We start from the raw sequence: 20,563 nt of genomic DNA on the forward strand, positions 1-20,563 counted from the left end.
CATCGATTTGCAGACGGACAACACATTTCTCTCTCTGTTATGTGCTGCTCTGGCTGTAAGCCTCATTGTTATAGCCACTCTTATTTATTCAGTCAGGAAACTCCAGAAAAGATCTTGTGGCTGTTGCAACGGTAAGAAAAGTCAACTATATGTCGCCCTGTCAAACATTAATTTGCAAAACTCGCTGCAGATTGATTCTGTGTTTTTATATGATAATGCAGCTGATGTTCTTCTGCAAAGAAATGAGGAAACAGCCAGTGGTGATCCGCAAAGTCAGCAGGTGAGGAATGTAAAGTGACATGAAGTTATCAGCATTTTCCTCAGCTTCATTGTAATTGTTCTGTTATCCTCTGTGTATTTTGTCAGGCAGATGAGGACTCATTGATTTATTCTGCACCAACCTTCACTGGTAGGAAATCTGGCAAAGCAGAGGCCAGGGACGTCAAAGCACAGGAGGAAGAGAGTATCTACGCTCATGTCAGGGCTGTTCAGGTGAAAGAAATGTCTTAACACTGGAATTAATGGTGGTGTCACTTTCGTACGCACTTGGTACGAGGAATATTCGGCTTAAGTAGCCCTGTAGCTTAATGTCTTATATGTCAATATTTTTCTCTGTTAACTTAAAAACATTATATGTATGTAACATGTATTGTATGTAAATGTTGGTTTCATTGTGAGCTGTAATCAAAGTCGTTACTTCCTTCTTGGCTTACATCTACCTATATGTGTCAATGCTGTTAAAAAGTATGTACTAAATACAATTGATGGCTGTGTAGATGTTTTTCCCTGCTGAATGAATAAATATGTTATGAGAAGAGATTCCAAACCAGCATCGAAAAAAAAAAGATATACGTTTCAACCTTTCCTGAGTTTTCCTGTGTCAGTGAATGAATGAAAGACAGCTACACAGAAGAGAACAACTTCATGAGTAATAACTGCTCAGGTGCTGTAATGTTACTTTACTAAATTAAATTAAACACAAGATACTTGTGCCCGGATGATAAGGAGAAGCGCTCAGTGAAGAAACCTCATCCTCATCCTAATACATGACCCTTGGTGATCACCGCAACCCAAGCAGCCTTGCCATTTTCAACAGACCCAGGCTCCGTCATGCAGGCTCCAGGTATTGACAACGCTGATGCAACTAACGTTTTTGAATTAAACACAAAAGAGAAAAACATAGCGAGAAAGGTTTTATAGAGGGAGGTGTGTTAGAAAGAAGACAGGGAAGGCAGAGCCAGGGTGAGGTGCCCTGTCCAGGGCGAGCAACCCTGCCAGACCGGGCTGTACGCTCTACCTCCGCCTACTCCCTCATTTTCATGACGGAAGAGAGGAGAGAGCAAGGAAGATGGGGGGGTTAAGGTTAGGGTAGGGGGTAACCCTTACCCACCGTCTGTGAATGTGTTGAGTGATAATTAGCTCACTGATGATAGCAAAAAAATATTGACAGGCCTCATCTACCGAAACCCCAAATATCCTTATTAGACTGTTTTACAGCTTGGTCTAATAACAGCTAACAGCTTAAGGTGATCTTTGATTTCTTGTTTAGTTTTTCTTATCTGTGATCAGTTTACTGCTAACCAAGCTAGCCATGATGCTAGCTTTCCCTGGCTAATCTGTCGCTAACATAACATTCTACTTTACTGATGCTAGTTGTTTCTAGCTAATGTGTTGCTAACGTACATTCTACTTACTACTATTAATGCACTATCATACTCACTCATGTTTTTCTCTTGTATGTACTATATTGCATATACAGTAGTAGGCCTACATACATCTGGCCTAAAGTGAGGCACTTCCTATTCGACACTCAGGCCCGAAATCACATCCAAGGCAAAGCAGCCCAGAGCACAGTGCATTTGTTAGTGCTTATTATTAAGTGACGTAGTTATTTGTCACGCTCAGCACCCAAGTTGTGTAAGTAGATTGTACAGTTAGATGGTCAGACGCATTGTTGGCTCGTTGCTATCGTGAGGCAGCAGAATGCAGCTGTGCTATTAACCAATGAAACCTCATCAATGGTGTAGTTTTATTCTGTCTTTTAAGGGCGCGTATTCCAGAAGTAATATGCACCAACATGGGCAGGTTCACAACATGTAATTTCTGCATGTTACATACAACACTAGAGTGGCCTTTTATTGTGACCAGCCTAAGGCACACCTGTGCTATAATCATGCTGTCTAATCAGCATCTTGATATGCCACACCTGTGAGGTGGATGGATTATCTGGGCAAAGGAGAAGTGCTCACTGACACAGATTTAGACAAATTGGTGAACAATATTTGAGAGAAATAGGCCTTTTGTGTACATAGAAAAAGTCTTAGATCTTTGAGTTCAGCTCATGAAAAATGGGAGCAAAAACAAAAGTGTTGCGTTTATATTTTTGTTCAGTGTAAAACATTAAATTAAAATGACTGCTTCTTTATTTTTTGTCATCTTTATGTTTTCTCATCGTTTCAGCCTCTGTTGCTGAGCACCAAAACTGCGGTGGTTGGAGAAGTCAACAGCTGAGGATTTTAAAGGTAGGATTAAACGTCTCCAAACTAAAATAAAGCTTGTTTCACTTTATGTACATGTTGGATGTTCTCGTCTCAGTCACTGTGTTTCCTCAGAGAGAGGAGGTTTATTCTGCTGTCGTCTTCACCGCGATGAAAACAAAGAGTGGTGCAGTGAAGGACGCAAAAGCAGCGGAGAAAGAGAGGATCTACGCTGCTGTGAAGGCTTTTGGGTTGGATCAGTGAGTTAACAGGTCTGTTTGAAACCCGACAGATCAAAATAGATACATGGATTCACTAAGTGCTTCAACCTCCCCATCTGTTATACATACCCACTCTTCCTGTGCTTGGTTGCAGGAGGTTTACGGACGTAGCAGTGCTAGCTTGGTCTGTGCCTGCAGGTTCCCAGCATGCTTTGAGCAGCGCATCAGCCGCTTGCCGTACACAATAAAACATGTAAAGACGGACAATTATTACCATTACACCTGCTGGAAAATGTTGAGTCTGCACGTAGAAGTAACTGTTGTTTTGTGGATGATGTGGAGTTCAAACTTTGTAAATAAATAAAATATCTGTCTGAGCCAAACTTGCTCCTGGAGTGATCTGTAAGGGTCGGTTGTTTATTACATTTCATGAAACACATGCCAGAATCAAGCAAGAGAACACAAAACACATGAACATTTAATTTTCGACAAAAAAACCTTCAGACATTTCAAATGGCCCATATTTCTATCAGAGCCCTCACCTCGCCGTTTGTCCACTCATCTTGCTGCCTGGTTGTGTGGTTGTTTCTGCAAGTGTCAACATCCGTTAACAACCCACAATGCACACTTTTTTGGTTTGCTTCCTATATTAGATCGAGTCTGATTATGTTCTCACCGGAATCAAACCGGACCGTGGTTCGATTCCAAAAGGCCGGTGTCCCTTCTTTTCTGGTGGACCATGGTCCGGTGGTTTGGTCCACACCAGAGTTCGACTGCGTGTTCTCACCTGTCCAAAAGAAACCAGACTTTTGAAGTAAAGTCTGAAAGTCTCCCAGGTCCTAAAGCACCCTCAGGTGACGACGTAATCAGACTTAAAGGGGCATTCAGACCTGACATCTTTGGTCCAGACTTTTCGGATTTTACTCTGAAAGACCAGTTCGTTTGCAATTAAAGTAGGATCCAATACAGGAAGCAAACCAAAAAACTGCGTTGTGGGTTTTTAATGGATGTTGACACTTGCAGAGACAGACACACAGCCAGGCAGCAAGATGAGTAGAGGCCAAACGTGGGGGAGAAACAAGGTGAGGGCTCTCATAGAAATATTGGCTGACCAAACAATTTCACAAATGCTTGTGAAAACGCACAAAAATATGGAGATATTCAAACTGTAAGAAAAATCAAAAAAGTAAAAAAAGACTCAGAGAACAAAAACTGTAGCGTAAATCGGTCGAATAATTATTTAATAATTAATTAAACTCGTCATAGAATGCCTGCACTCTATATTGACGAGAAGTTAACTTTAAAGTTAATTAAAAGACTTAACCTATCATAGGTATTTAACGGGGCACCACCCAATTTTGACAAAACAGGGAAAACATATAATTAGTTACCTAATTGTTTAATTCAGTCTCATAATCTGAAGGTTGCTACAGTTTAGAATTGAGTTCGTTTCGCGGTGTACAGAGGCTTAGTACTTCACACACACAAAGACACTTGAATCAGTACTTTATAAATGAAGAATTTATTGACTAATACCACTAAACATACATGAGATAACTAAATATGGTGATGAACGTGAAATGATTAATAACAGGATGAATAGGATGAAAGATGGATTGAAACCTGTTCAAAGGAGTGAAGTGTAGCAGCTGAGATATTAGGAGGTATATCGCACAAAACCTTATCCTAACCTTCCTAACAAATCTGTGACTAAAGCATCAACCCCAATATACAGTAAAACCAAAGTTAAACCTACTCGGAGGGTGAGGAGGGTCAACCGCGTTGCTGATGAGGCGTGTGGAGAGCGTCAGGTTGGAGTGGTTCGGAGCTTCTGATGCCGGGGCTTGTACCCGGGTTCCCTCGGAGCGGCGCCGCACGGCCGGTTCGGTCTCTCTGGATGATGACGTGCTGGTCAGTCCCACGTTGCGGCCTGAGCCGGATGGAGGCTGAATGCGTCTTCTGGGTTCGGGACTGAGATTCTGTCCGAGCACCGGGGCTTGAGCACCGGGAGAGCTAGAGTCTGTATTTTGAGCAGTCAGATCTAATGCTGGAGCAATATGGACACGCGAGGTCTTCAGCACGGCAGAGTGCACGCAGGTTCTGGGCCTACTTGCGGGCAAAACTTAAAAAGGGGAAAGGGAAGAAGTTACGGAGGAAGGGGGAGGCGGAGGCGCTCGTCAGCGGCCGGGACGCAGGGTGTAGCACAAGGAGGGAAGAAACAAGAGAACGAGAGAGGTTGTCACCTCTCATTTAAAGGGTCTCCCCTCCTGGGGGGGGGGCGTCCGGCCAATGGCGCGAGTTTGACCCATCCTCATATCCGAGACTTTCTCTACTTATTAAACTACTTATTTTTACCCCAAAGTAGTTATCCTTATACATCCCAACATGTAATACCTCTGGATTCTCAGCTGCACATGGACTCCAAACACCACAGGATGAAAATACACAGAATGAGGTTACATGGCAGATTCCTGAGGATAAAGGTACAAGTTAATGATGAATGTCCAGATCACCACATAGCGACCTTCCACAGTCTTTATGCATTTCCGTGTGAATGTGACACCTGGATCTATATAGATATATATATATATATATATATATACCTGTAGGGCATATATGTATTCACAGACACACAACTTTGTTACATTCATTAACAGATGTCCTCACTGAATCAACATCCCTTTGTCTCAGTCTCACCCCCCCCTTCCCCTGCCTGTCTGCAGGTCTGCCAGAGAGAGGGGTGTTAGGGGGGGGGGGGGGGGGGGGGGGACAAATGGATGCTCCAAAACTCTTTCTTCTCCCCAGGGCTCTGGGGTGTGAGTTGTGTCTGTTGATCCACCGTCCCTGGATCAAAGCCGGTGGTTCCTTATTTCCCCACAGCTAATCAACTAAGACAAACATTAACCGACTGTAATCCCATGGTTTATCAGGTGACGTCCTTCATCTGGTGTGTCAAAGAGTTATAAAGTTTCCCCTGTGGACACAATCTTTACTTTATTGGTCCCCAGAACAGAGCTAATGGCTTAGCTCTCTTCCTGCTGAGGTCAAAGGACCAGGTCAGGCCTTGGTCAGGCGTCTCCTGGTCACACGCTACAAAACATTAATGTCTGTGATCGTGATGAGTGTGATTGAGGAGTCCGCTCGCTCTATTTGTTTACTTCAGGGAGTTTTCCCATGTGAAAATTAGACCAATCAGAGAGCAGTTTTCTTGTGCATCAACACTCTTGGTCGACTGGTAAAAGCTGCTGTGTGAACACAAAACCAAACTGGAGGCAAAATGCAGCATTGTAAGAACTTGGTCTTTGATTCGGATCACACAAACAGACTTTAGGTGTGAAAGTGGCCTGAGTGAGTTTGAAAAAAGTGAGATGCTACACATCACAAGGAGAAAACCACTGTGGGAGGAAGTGAACTTAGATGTATATTTAGATATCCAATCAGATTTGAAGGTGTGGCTTTGATGACCGCGTCACCATCTTTATTTATAAAGTAACTTAGAGGTCTCCTGAGCAGAGACAGTGTCAAGATGATCGCGTTATGGCTCACACTGCTTCTCCTTCATCAGGCCTGTAAGTGATACGCAATAATGACTGTGTCCAGATGTCTGGCTGAATGATTATTTACTGTTTAATTTATTCTTCCTTTATACTTGTATCTAGATGCGCTGGCTCCAGTGACCCAAGTTCAACTTGGTGAACCTGCAACCTTCACATGTGATTCACCTGATATTTTTTACAAAAGCGTCTTCTGGTTCAAGCAGAGTGCTGGTGATGCTTTGAAATTAATTGCGAGACGGCTGAGAAATACAAACCCTGAGATTGACGCAGAGTTTTCAGCTTCTAGATTTGATGTAAAAGTTAATGAGAATACGAGCCATCTGACCATTTTGAGGACAATTCAAGAAGACGAGGGAATGTATCACTGTGTAGTCCTGGTGTGGGACAAGAGAACTTTGTGTGCGACATATTTGTCAATAAAAGGTAATTATGTGTTTTTTCAATGTCTTAGAATCAGCTACACTGTTTTAATGACTAAACAATGTTATGAAAAAAATGCTTCATGTAGCAGTTGTTGAAAGGATTTCCAATGCATATACATTATATCCTAATATGTCAAATTAGAAATATTACTCCATGTTGGCAATGTGGAGATTTGACCCATGATTTAATCATCTGAACAATAGGTTCTTACTGCTACATTTCATCATGTCAAAGCATTTTATATTGTGTTTATTTTACTTTTGAACGTCTTCAAATACACAGGAAACACTCAGAGGACATCAAACTACACTGTTGTTCAGCGGCCGACAGTTTCTGATCCAGTCCGTCCAGGAGACTTGATGACTCTGCAGTGTTCAGTCCTCTCTGACTCTGAGAGTCAAACGTGTCCAGGAGGTCACAGTGTGTACTGGTTCAGAGCCGGATCAGATAAATCTCATCCACACATCATCTACACTGATGGAAACAGACGTGGTGGATGTGACGAGAGATCTGACACTCAGAGAAGCTGTGTTTATCGCTTCTCTAAGAACGTCAGCTCCTCTGATGCTGGGACTTACTACTGTGCTGTGGCCACATGTGGAGAGATACTGTTTGGAGACGGAACAAAACTAGAGCTTGGTATGATTATAAGTTCAGCACTGGAGGTGATCTTCATAATATTTTATTAACATCATGAATGAAACTATCTTCTTTGTTCTCTAGAGTAAACAACAAGCTCTGAATTTGTTCCTCTGGTGATAGCGATAGTCTGCCTGGTCATTTCTGTGATTGGAAATATAGTTTTCATCTGTCACCGATCTCCGAGAGCAGCATGTGGACAATGTAAAGGTAAGAGTTGTTTACTGATTCAAACATTTGCTAGTTTTACTTGAAACATTTATTGACTACAGGAAGTGTACCATCAAACAGGAGAGGACAAACCTTCACCTCCTATTCTTAAATGAAATAGAAGATATCCATATCAGCACGTCACTGATATTTTGCACTATTTTGAGCCTCCACATTGCTGTTTATTCCATGTGTGCCTCAATAAACCTGAACAGGATGCACAAGTTATTAAGGACACTGTCCAGAAATGTGGTTTTTAATGTTATATTTTAAACTAAAATGTGCTGAAACAGCTGAGGATCTGATTTAAGAGTGAGAAAAGTACATAATGTTTCTGTCTTCACTCAATTCAAGGAATAGAAAGCGCCTCTTTGCCAGCAAGACATGACAACTCCAACCCAAGAATAGATGCTATTGTAAGTGATCAAAGAAAGTTGCATACTGTATAACTTTAACATAACTCCTAACTTGCTGTATACGAACACCATCATGTAATGAGAACTTTATTTGCTGCACAGACTGAAGGTGGACATGATCTGAACTATGCTGCGTTGCATTTTCACGGCGGGAAATCTACAAGAGGGAGGAAGACTAAAGAGTTAAAGACTGAAGACGGTGTCTATTCTCAAGTGAAATGCTCGATGTAAATGTCTATGAAAACATGTGGGGGGTTTTATACGACTGACCTTAAAGTGTCTAACATGATTGTTGAGAGGAAGCAGACACTACTGTTTCTGCATCTACTTCTGAATGCATAAAATGACCCTTTATGTTACTGTGAGTTGATCTTTTTATGTTTTACATCCTGTTGTTGTGTTTTAATGTCTTTTTAAATAATCTGAAATCTTTAGTAAAACCTTGTCATGTCTTATTAAAGCATAAATATCTTTTTGTCTTTCTTACACGTGCGTCTCTGCTTTTCCTCAGTGATATCAGGTGCATTTACTTACAGCATTTAAGACACAATTAAACAAAGAGGTTAAACAGACAACAGAACACATAGTAAGAAAAAGGAAAAAAATGCTCTTTTTCATTATATAAGTTTTAAATATTTTTTGTCTTTGTTACACACAAGAATTAAAAAGCAAAAATAAGATTTATCTCCTGAAGCCCGTCTGGCCAAATAGGGTTGCCACCCGTCCCTTAAAATTCGGAATTGTCCAGTATTTGACAATTAAAGGGCGTGTCCCGTTTTGAATCAATACAATACATAGTGGGAAACAATTTTGTGCCCTCTAAACCTATGCAAATGACATAAAGACTCTGCCTCGTACTCAAACGCACCCCAAAGTGCGCTGCAGAGCAAACAGCGTCTGTGTGCTCCGGAACCACTTGCGCGTACTTCAATGAGTCATGTTATGCAAACAAAAAGCACCTAGTTCACAAACGCCAGCTCGAACAGCAGGTGGTGGGAGCTGCGGTGCAGTATTATAAGGGCTGTCAGGCTCAGAGTTTCCAGTGATCATGATAACAACTCAACCTTTTGTTGTTGAAAAACAAATGTATTTGTCTGTAAAAACAATCTGTTAATAACGTTTTGTCATTATTATTATAATCGGGAGACCAATCAGTCCGTGGCTGTGCGAGGCTCAACCGCGGTACACGGACACACTTTGTCCACATGTCCGGAGCCGTTACGCAGGAAGGGGATTATTATATGGATGGACTGTACACGCTGCTGCTACGCGCTTGTTTTAAAAACATAAAGCAAGGTTAAAGAGAGTAATACTAGTAAACACCTGTCGAGTCTGGACTAAACAGGAAGCTGTTCAAAGATCTGCCCCCTCCTCTCTTGTCTCCTCATCGATCTGTGCATGCAGTTGAGGTCTGTCAGTGTGCGCGCAGCAGAGAGTGGAGTGAATTACCCCCTATGTTTACCAGCAGTTCTGGTCGAAAGAACGAACATAACAAACAGGCAGACTTCTCACGCAGACCTGTAACCTCTCTATATAACCAGGCCCTCGAGGAGCCATTCCTTTCAGAGAGAGAGGCGCAATGCATGATGGGTGTTGTAGGAATGTAGAATGGGTTTAAACCACAAGCTGTTTGTACAACTTTCTCCACAGCTAAGGCCAATTTAAAATATTATTGCTTCTATTGATTGCAGAGAACACCAGCTTTGACTGACAGTGGCTTTTTCCAGGGGTGAATTTGTCCTTTAAGGTTGAGGTTTACAGTCGGATACGTAAGCATTTATACATGAATCAAAATATAGTGCCCATGTGAGGAAAAGAAACAACTAGGATATGTTATGATTACCCAATCTGGAAAATTGCATCCTTAAATGCTAATGGATTAACAGTAGGCTATATTAAAAAAACTTAATGAATAAATAAATAGATTCACTTACCAATAATGAAAACTGTGTTTTACTTAAATAGTTTTCTCAGATTTAAAAATGTTTCTAGATATTTCTTTGTGGTTTCACTGTTTGGGTGGCGTGACTGCAAACGATGAAATATTTGAGCCAAAACCCGTGTTCACACCACCCTATACAATGACTCAATTTCATTAACAATTTCTTATCCTACTCCTCCCCTATCTGTTCAGCTTATTTCTAATGTCCACTGGTAATAAAGCACATCAAACTTGAAGTATGAATCTTAATACTTTCTTCAAACCATGTTTTAAGTTATGATTTAACACCACTGGCGCATCACCGGACCTGTGGTGGTCGTGGCCCTGAGGAACAGGCCCCCGCTGTGGATGGCATCCTTTATTTTTCTGCATGGAAGGTGGCAACCCTATGGCCAAACAGGAATGTGATCGACATCAGGGGGAAAACTTGAGTCAACATCGGCAGGGCATGCGAATCATGGAGACCTTCGATTGCTTTTGGGGATCAAAACAGACCCACAACTTATTGTTGTCATAGAAACAAAACCCACGTGCAGCGTTCTCTCACTGGGTGCAGTGTTTTTTCTCTCACAGCAGAAGTGCTTCATCCCAGCTCTCTCCAGCCGCCCTGCCCTGCATGACTAATGTGAGCTAATGCTTGTGATGATTTGCTGGTTCGCCGGTGTAATTTGCCGTTTGGTCACGAAGCACAATGCCAGAGTCATGCAGTGTATTTATGTTAGAGCTAGTTGGCTAACCTTAGCATGCTCGCTAAAGTTATTACGAACAAAATACTATCCGAGTGTGTGTGTCAGTTATCTAGCTTGACAAATGACTTCGCCAGCTAACATGACAAACAGCGTTGATTTTGTAAATTATGTAGCGGAACAAAGCAAATGTGCATAACTACCGATTGTTTTCTATTAGCCAATATCATTGCATTACCTGCCTAGGCTAAGGTTAGCCAGCCAGCTGTAAGCTGGCAACAAGCTACCGTTAGCTTGTCTGCTATCGCAGACGATTTTCCAGTTCGGCAATGTAGCAAAACACCGTTGAGTAGATAACAACAGCCAACTCGCACAGACTCTCTGGGCTGATCTGGCTGGTAATTGCATGGATCTGGCATTGTGCTTTGTAACCAAATGGCAAATTACTCAGTGTAATTATGTTGGAGCTAGTTGGCTAACCTTAGCATGCTCGCTAACGTTATGACAACTAAAATACTATCCGAGTGTCAGAGCTGCCAAGCGTCATGCTTTGAGTGTGACAGTCACGCAATTTGACCCATTCTCACACCACACGCCACACTTGACATTTCTCACGCTTATATTTCCCCATTCAATACTCTTACTCACTTCAATACTATATTTATTTTTTTCATGATAATAGACTTTGGTCCTCGCGGCATGCCGTAGTTCGAGTAACTCTGATTGACTGACCGAGATAACCAATCCCAGACCAATCCACCAGTCCTTTGTGCCTAAATCTAACCAACCACGGAAGGCACCACGCAATATAAACTAATCAGAAGCAACGTAAGGCGGGTCTTGGCGTCTCTAACGATCTTTCACACACAACAGCGCCGACATTTAAAACCCACTCGACGTTCTCCTGCTTGCTAGAAGACGGACGGTAGGTAACTACCCAATTTTGATCACACAAAATTATTGAAAATGGGTTCACTTTTTAAATATTTTTACTAGTTTGATGTCGACGTAGGACAAATGTTGCTCGTAGTTTTTATCTGTATTATTATTAGACCCCCCTAAAGGAACCCACAGAGTCCCTGGAATCCACTTTGGCTGTGTCCAAAATCACCCCCTACTCAAACAAAACCAAAACCCGAAACAGTTTGGCTCTTGAGGGAACTCTATCGTCCATCATGACTGTGAAGATGGCGAGCCTTGAGCCACAGTGTTTCAAGTGGGAGCCCCCTGCCTCTGTCATCAAGGCATCAAAATCTGCCACAAACGCCTACAACATGAGACATGTCCCCAGCTAAATGATGGACAGTTGGTTGAAATGAAATATTGCAAATAAATGTATTTTGTCAAAATTCTTGTTACAATTTTCATTTCTAATTTCTGGTTAATTAAGACTAGCATTAGGAGGCCACAGTGCAGGGAGAGCAGCTGGCATGGAGGTGAGGACATCAGTCTTAAGGTATAAATCGACGTTAAAACAGGCCAAATCGACGTTAAAACAGGCCAAATCGACGTTAAAACAGGCCAAAATTTTTTCGACGGCCAAACACATCATAACACTAAAGTCTCACTCTTGTGATTTTCTGAAACTTGGCAGCCCTGCGAGTGTGAATGTCGGTGTTGTCAGTCTAGCATGACAAATAACTTTGCTACCTGACATGATATTAACTGAGGTGTTATGACAAACTGTGTTGATTTTGGACAATATGATGCAGGTCAACATGATACCGGTCAATGAACACGTCTCATAATTCCCCAAATGTTGTGGGAACGTTGAATAAGCCTGACAAGAAAGAGAACCTGTCCATGTTTACAGTAAATGTTTCAGAGTTCCTCAATCACTGAGAACCATGAATCTTTTCTGAATTAAAAATTAGAGTGAAAAAACTGAGATGCCTCACATCACACAGACAAAACCACTGTGGCAGGAAATGATCTTGTTTTATATTTAGACAACCAATCACATTTGAAGGTGTTGCTTTGATGACCACGTCATTGTCTACTCAAAGTAACTAAGAGGTCTCCGAACAAGAGACAGTGTCAAGATGATCGCGTTATGGCTCACACTACTTCTCCTTCATCAGGCCTGTAAGTGATACGCAATAATGACTGTGTCCAGATGTCTGGCTGAATGATTATTTACTGTTTAATTTATTCTTCCTTTATACTTGTATCTAGATGCGCTGGCTCCAGTGACCCAAGTTCAACTTGGTGAACCTGCAACCTTCACATGTGGCTCGCCGGATATTTTAAACAAAAGAGTCAATTGGTTCAAGCAGAGTGCTTTCAATGCTTTGAAATTAATTGTGATACTGCAGAAAAATACAAAGCCTGTGTTTGACGCAGAGTTTTCAGCTTCTAGATTTGATGTAAAAGTTAATGAGAATACGAGCAATCTGACCATTTTGAGGACACTTCAAGAAGACGAGGGAATGTATCACTGTGGGGTCCTTGAGTGGGATGAGATAACTTTGAGTACGACATATTTGTCAATAAAAGGTAATTATGTGTTTTTTCAATGTCTTAGAATCAGCTACACTGTTTTAATGACTAAACAATGTTATGAAAGAAATGCTTCATGTAGCAGTTGTTGAAAGGATTTCCAATTCATATACATTATATTCTAACATTTTAAATTAGAAATATTACTCCATGTTGGCAATGTGGAGATTTGACCCATGATTTAATCATCTGAACAATAGGTTCTTACTGCTACATTTCATCATGTCAAAGCATTTTATATTGTGTTTATTTTACTATTGAACATCTTCAAATACACAGGAAACACTCAGAGGACATCAAACTACACTGTTGTTCAGCGGCCGACAGTTTCTGATCCAGTCCGTCCAGGAGACTTGATGACTCTGCAGTGTTCAGTCCTCTCTGACTCTGAGAGTCAAACGTGTCCAGGAGGTCACAGTGTGTACTGGTTCAGAGCCGGATCAGATAAATCTCATCCAGACATCATCTACATTGATGGAAACAGACGTGGTGGATGTGACGAGAGATCTGACACTCAGAGAAGCTGTGTTTATCGCTTCTCTAAGAACGTCAGCTCCTCTGATGCTGGGACTTACTACTGTGCTGTGGCCACATGTGGAGAGATACTGTTTGGAAACGGAACAAACCTAGAGCTTGGTATGATTATAAGTTCAGCACTGGAGGTGATCTTCATAATATTTTATTAACATCATGAATGAAACTTTCTTCTTTGTTCTCTAGAGCAAACAACAAGCTCTGAATTTGTTGCTCTGGTGATAGCGATAGTCTGCCTGCTCATTTCTGTGATTGGAAATATTGTTTTCATCTGTCACCGATCTCCGAGAGCAGCATGTGGACAATGTAAAGGTAAGAGTTGTTTACTGATTCAAACATTTGCTAGTTTTACTTGAAACATTTATTGACTACAGGAAGTGTAACATCAAACAGGAGAGGACAAAACTTCACCTCCTGTTCTTAAATGAAATAGACGATATCCATATCAGCACGTCACTGATATTTTGCACTATTTTGAGCCTCCACATTGCTGTTTATTCCATGTGTGCCTCAATAAACCTGAACAGGATGCACAAGTTATTAAGGACACTGTCCAAAAATGATGTTTTTAATGTTATATTTTAAACTAAAATGTGCTGAAACAGCTGAGGATCTCGATTTAAAAGTGAGAAAAGTACATAATGTTTCTGTCTTCACTCAATTCAAGGAATAGAAAGCGCCTCTTTGCCAGCAAGACATGACAACTCCAACCCAAGAATAGAAGATATTGTGAGTGATCAAAGAAAGTTGCATACTGTATAACTTTAACATAACTCCTAACTTGCTGTATACGAACACCATCATGTAATGAGAACTTTATTTGCTGCACAGACTGAAGGTGGACATGATCTGAACTATGCTGCGTTGCATTTTCACGGCGGGAAATCTACAAGAGGGAGGAAGACTAAAGAGTTAAAGACTGAAGACGGTGTCTATTCTCAAGTGAAATGCTCGATGTAAATGTCTATGAAAACATGTGGGGGGTTTTATACGACTGACCTTAAAGTGTCTAACATGATTGTTGAGAGGAAGCAGACACTACTGTTTCTGCATCTACTTCTGAATGCATAAAATGACCCTTTATGTTACTGTGAGTTGATCCTTCCATCTTTTTATGTTTCACATCCTGTTGTTGTGTTTTAATGTCTTTTTAAATAATCTGAAATCTTTAGTAAAACCTTGTCATGTCTTATTAAAGCATAAATATCTTTTTGTCTTTCTTACACGTGCGTCTCTGCTTTTCCTCAGTGATATCAGGTGCATTCACTTACAGCATTTAAGACCCAATTAAACAAAGAGGGTAAACAGACAACAGAACACATAGTAAGAAAAAGGAAAAAATTGCACTTTTTCATTATATAAGTTTTAATTATTTGTTGTCTTTGTTACACACAAGAATTAAAAAGCAAAAATAAGTTTTATCTCCTGAAGCCCGTCTGGCCAAATAAGGTTGCCACCCGTCCCTTAAAATACGGAATTGTCCCGTATTTGACAATTAAAGGGCGTGTCCCGTTTTGAATCAATACGGGACGAGGTTTGTCCCATATTTCTGAGTTGTTATGAACGCAGCATTATCCCACCCGCATTCTGTGAAAAATGTGCGCTGGGGATAGGGAAAGACCGTCAGGGTCAGAGCCAATAAGAGGCAGAGGAAGGCGGGTCTCTTAGCGGAGAGCCAGTGGGAAACAATTTTGTGCCCTCTAAACCTATGCAAATGACATAAAGACTCTGCCTCGTACTCAAACGCACCCCAAAGTGCGCTGCAGAGCAAACAGCGTCTGTGTGCTCCGGAACCGTTTGCGCGTACTTCAATGAGTCATGTTGTGCAAACATTCGGGGCAAATTTGTCCCTTTTTCTATGCCTCGTGGCAAAAAGCACCTAGTTCACAAACGCCAGCAGGTGGTGGGAGCTGCGGTGCAGTATTATAAGGGCTGTCAGGCTCAGAGTTTCCAGTGATCATGATAACAACTCAACCTTTTGTTGTTGAAAAACAAATGTATTTGTCTGTAAAAACAATCTGTTAATAATGTTTTGTCATTATTATTATAATCGGGAGACCAATCAGTCCGTGGCTCTGCGAGGCTCAACCACGGTACACGGACACACTTTGTCTACATGTCCGGAGCCGTTACGCAGGAAGGGGATTATTATATGTCCCTTTTGGACTCTATTGGTTTCACTCAAAGTGTAAACCAGCCTACTCACCACTTTAACCACACCCTCGACCTTGTTCTAGCTTATGGCCTTGAAACCGAAAACTTAATTGTCTTCCCACAAAATCCTCTTTTATCAGATCACTATTTAGTAACATTCGATGTCCTATTAACCGACTACTCTCCAGTTAACAAAAATGTACTCACAAGATGTTTGTCTGATAGGACTGTAGCTAAATTTAAGGAAACAATTCCAGCTGCTTTTAATTCTTTACCACATCTGTTTACTACAGAAAGCTCTTATGCTAATGTTAGTCCCTCTCAGCTTGATCAGTTTGTTGATAGTACTGCAGGTTTGCTGAGAAGTACTCTAGACTCGATTGCCCCCTTAAAAAAGAAGATTATTAAACGACAGAGGCTAGCTCCATGGTATGACTCAGAAACTCGTAACTTGAAGCAAATGTCGCGTAAATTTGAAAGAATGTGGCGATCCAGCAAAACAGAAGAGTCTCGTTTACTCTGGCAAAATAGCCTTAATAAATACAGGAAGGCCCTACGGCATGCTCGAGGTGTCTACTACTCCTCCCTCATAGAAGAACATAAAAACAATCCCAGGTACCTTTTCAGCACTGTAGCCAGGCTGACAGAGAGTCACAGCTCCACTGAGCCAAGTATTCCTATAGGCCTCAGCAGTGATGATTTCATGAGCTTCTTTAATGACAAAATCCTAAAGATAAGAGACAAAATTTGTAACCTCCTGCCGTTAACTGGTGCAGATGTATCTTTGGAAACTGCTCAAAAACCTGATGTTTACCTTGACTGTTTTTCTCCAATTGACCTTCCTGAGCTAAATTCTCTGATATCTTCGTCTAAACCATCAACCTGTCTTTTAGACCCGATTCCAACCAAGCTGCTTAAGGAAGTCTTTCCCTCAATTAGCACTTCTTTACTAGATATGATCAATATGTCTTTATCGACGGGCTATGTACCCCAGTCTTTTAAACTAGCTGTAATTAAGCCACTTCTTAAAAAGCCTACCCTAGATTCAGGCACCTTAGCTAACTATAGACCTATATCTAACCTTCCTTTTATCTCAAAGATCCTTGAGAAAGCAGTCGCTAATCAATTATGTGACTTTCTTCATAACAACAGTTTATTTGAGGACTTTCAGTCAGGATTTAGAGTCCACCATAGCACTGAGACAGCCCTTGTGCGAGTTTCAAATGATCTACTTACTGCTTCAGACAGAGGACTTCTCTCTGTACTCGTCCTGTTAGATCTTAGTGCCGCTTTCGACACGATAGACCATCACATCCTGTTACAGAGATTAGAACATTTAATTGGCATTACAGGATCTGCATTAAGTTGGTTTAAATCTTATCTATCAGATCGATCTCAGTTTGTTAATGTTCATGATGTGTCCTCTATGCAAACCAAAGTTAGTCATGGAGTTCCACAAGGTTCTGTGCTCGGACCGATTCTTTTTACCTTATATATGCTTCCTCTGGGTAATATCATGAGGAAACACTCCATTAATTTTCATTGTTATGCAGATGATACTCAATTATACTTATCTATGAAGCCAGATGAAACCAATCAGCTATCTAAACTAGAAGCATGCCTTAAGGACATAAAGATCTGGATGACTAGAAACTTTCTGCTACTTAATTCAGACAAAACTGAAGTTATTGTGCTCGGCCCAAAACACCTTAGAGACTCTTTCTCTAATGATATAGCTGCCCTAGATGGCATCAGCCTGGCATCCAGCACTACTGTTAGGAATCTGGGAGTTCTATTTGATCAGGATATGTCCTTCATCTCCCACATAAAACAAATATCAAGGACAGCCTTCTTTCATCTTCGCAACATAGCAAAAATCAGACACATCTTGTCTCAAAACGATGCAGAAAAACTAGTCCATGCATTCGTTACTTCCAGGTTGGATTATTGTAACTCGTTACTATCAGGCTGCCCTAATAAGTCACTAAAAACTCTGCAGCTGGTACAAAATGCTGCAGCACGTGTGCTGACAAGAACTAGGAAGAGAGAGCACATCTCTCCTGTATTAGCCTCTCTGCACTGGCTTCCTGTAAAATATAGAATAGAATTTAAAATCCTTCTTCTTACTTACAAAGCTCTTAATGGTCAGGCACCATCATATCTTAAAGAGCTCATAGTGCCATATTACCCCTCTAGAACATTGCGCTCCCAGGATGCAGGCCTGCTTGTGGTACCTAAAGTCTCTAAGAGTAGTGTTGGAGGTAGAGCCTTCAATTACCAGGCCCCCCTCCTCTGGAACAATCTACCAGTCAAGGTCCGGGAGGCAGACACCCTCTCTTCTTTTAAGAGTAGACTTAAAACTTTCCTCTTTGATAAAGCTTATAGTTAGGGCTGGCTCAGGCTTGGACTAGCCCATAGTTATGCTGCTATAGGTTTAGACTGCCGGGGGGATCTGACACACCAAGCTTCTCTCTCTCTCTCTCTCTCTCTGACTCTCTGACTCTCTCTCTCTCTCTCTCTCTCTTCCTCTCTCTCTCTCTCTATCTCTATCTGTCATATTAATGCAGCTCATTAACTCTGTATTTTCTGGTCCCATTAACATTACTAAACACATATCTTCCCGGGAGTTCTTGTGCTCCCTTGTCTTGAAGGTTCCTGAGGATCGTTGCTGCAGACCACCTGCTGCTGTGGACCTGCTCGACTGCAACACCTACTAACATCAGCCTTCCCCATAGTATCATTATTGTTGCTGCTAATGCTAATAGTAGACCTGTTGACTTCAACTGTTACAATTACGATTACCTCAGCCTTTATCATTACTCTGCTTCTCTCGCTAATTTATTTATTTATTTATTTATTTAGCCAATCTTCACCCTAGTCTACCACTATTATTGGCATTGTAACCATAAGTATGTGTCTGTTGTTGTTCGTGTAACAAGGACATATGTTGTTGTGGTAACAAGAACATATGTTGTTGTTGCTCTCTTTGCCTGTCTCTATCCTGCATCTCCTTCTATCCCATTTTCGGCCCATCCAGTCGAGGCAGATGGCTGTTCAACATGAGTCTGGTTCTGCTCGAGGTTTCTGCCTGTTAAAAGGAAGTTTTTCCTTGCCAATGTGCCGAATTGCTAAGTGCTACTCATGGTGGATTGATGTTGGGCCTCTCTTTAAATAACTTAACAAAGAGTCGGTCTAGACCTGCTCTTTCTGTAAAGTGTCTCGAGATAACCCTGGTTATGATTTGGCGCTATACAAATAAAATTTGATTGATTGATTGATTGATATATGGATGGACTGTACACGCTGCTGCTACGCGCTTGTTTTAAAAACATAAAGCAAGGTTAAAGAGAGTAATACTAGTAAACACCTGTCGAGTCTGGACTTAACAGGAAGCTGTTCAAAGATCTGCCCCCTCCTCTCCCGTCTCCTCATCGATCTGTGCATGCAGTTGAGGTCTGTCAGTGTGACAGCAGCTGAGAGTGGAGTGAATTACCCCCTATGTTTACCAGCTGTTCTGGTCGAAAGAACGAACATAACAAACAGGCAGACTTCTCGCGCAGACCTGTAACTTCTCTATATAGCCAGGCCCTCGCTGGGCCATTCCTTTCAGAGAGAGAGGCGCAATGCATGATGGGTGTTGTAGGAATGTAGAATGGGTTTAAACCACAAGCTGTTTGTACAACTTTCTCCACAGCTAAGGCCAATTTAAAATATTATTGCTTCTATTGATTGCGGAGAACACCAGCTTTGACTGACAGTGGCTTTTTCCAGGGGTGAATTTGTCCTTTAAGGTTGAGGTTTACAGTCGGATACGTAAGCATTTATTTAATACATGAATCCAAATATAGTGCCCATGTGAGGAAAAGAAACAACTATGATATGTTATGATTACCCAATCTGGAAAATTGCATCCTTAAATGCTAATGGATTAACAGTAGGCTATATTAAAAAAACCTAATTAATCAATAAATAGATTCACTTACCAATAATGAAAACTGTGTTTTACTTAAATAGTTTTCTAAGATTTAAAAATGTTTCTAGATATTTCTTTGTGGTTTCACTGTTTGGGTGGCGTGACTGCAAACGATGAAATATTTGAGCCAAAACCCGTGTTCACACCACCCTATACAATGATTCAATTTCATTAACAATTTCTTATCCTACTCCTCCCCTATCTGTTCAGCTTATTTCTAATGTCCACTGGTAATAAAGCACATCAAACTTGAAGTATGAATCTTAATACTTTCTTCAAACCATGTTTTAAGTTATGATTTAACACCACTGGCGCATCACAATCACAATCACAATCACAATCAAATTACTCAATGTAGTTATGTTGGAGCTAGTTGGCTAACCTTAGCATGCTCGCTAACGTTATGACAACCAAAATACTATCCGATGTGAATGTCAGTGTTGTCAGTCTAGCATGACAAATAACTTTGCTACCTGACATGATATTAACTGAGGTGTTATGACAAACAGTGTTGATTTTGTAAAATATGATGCAGGTCAACATGATACCGGTCAATGAACACGTCTCATAATTCCCCAAATGTTGTGGGAACGTTGAATAAGCCTGACAAGAAAGAGAACCTGTCCATGTTCACAGTAAATGTTTCAGAGTTCCTCAATCACTGAGAACCATGAATCTTTTCTGAAATTAAATTAGAGTGAAAAAAACTGAGATGCCTCACATCACACAGACAAAACCACTGTGGCAGGAAATGATCTTGTTTTATATTTAGACAACCAATCAGATTTGAAGGTGTTGCTTTGATGACCACGTCATTGTATATTCAAAGTAA

At 41.1% G+C, this 20,563-nt stretch overlaps 1 long non-coding RNA gene across 1 annotated transcript; it reads left to right on the forward strand.

Moving 5' to 3' along the window:
• On the forward strand, nucleotides 1–512 carry LOC138597745 (uncharacterized). The gene is made up of 3 exons (XR_011308634.1): nucleotides 1–131; nucleotides 222–280; nucleotides 367–512. It is a non-coding gene; the product is annotated as an uncharacterized lncRNA (long non-coding RNA).
• The last annotated feature ends 20,051 nt before the right edge of the window (nucleotides 513–20,563 follow it).

Source organism: Semicossyphus pulcher, unplaced genomic scaffold (genome assembly GCF_022749685.1).
Source record: "Semicossyphus pulcher isolate SPU_LCO1_2020_fin unplaced genomic scaffold, fSemPul1.0.p SCAF_2, whole genome shotgun sequence".
NCBI lineage: Eukaryota > Metazoa > Chordata > Actinopteri > Labriformes > Labridae > Semicossyphus > Semicossyphus pulcher.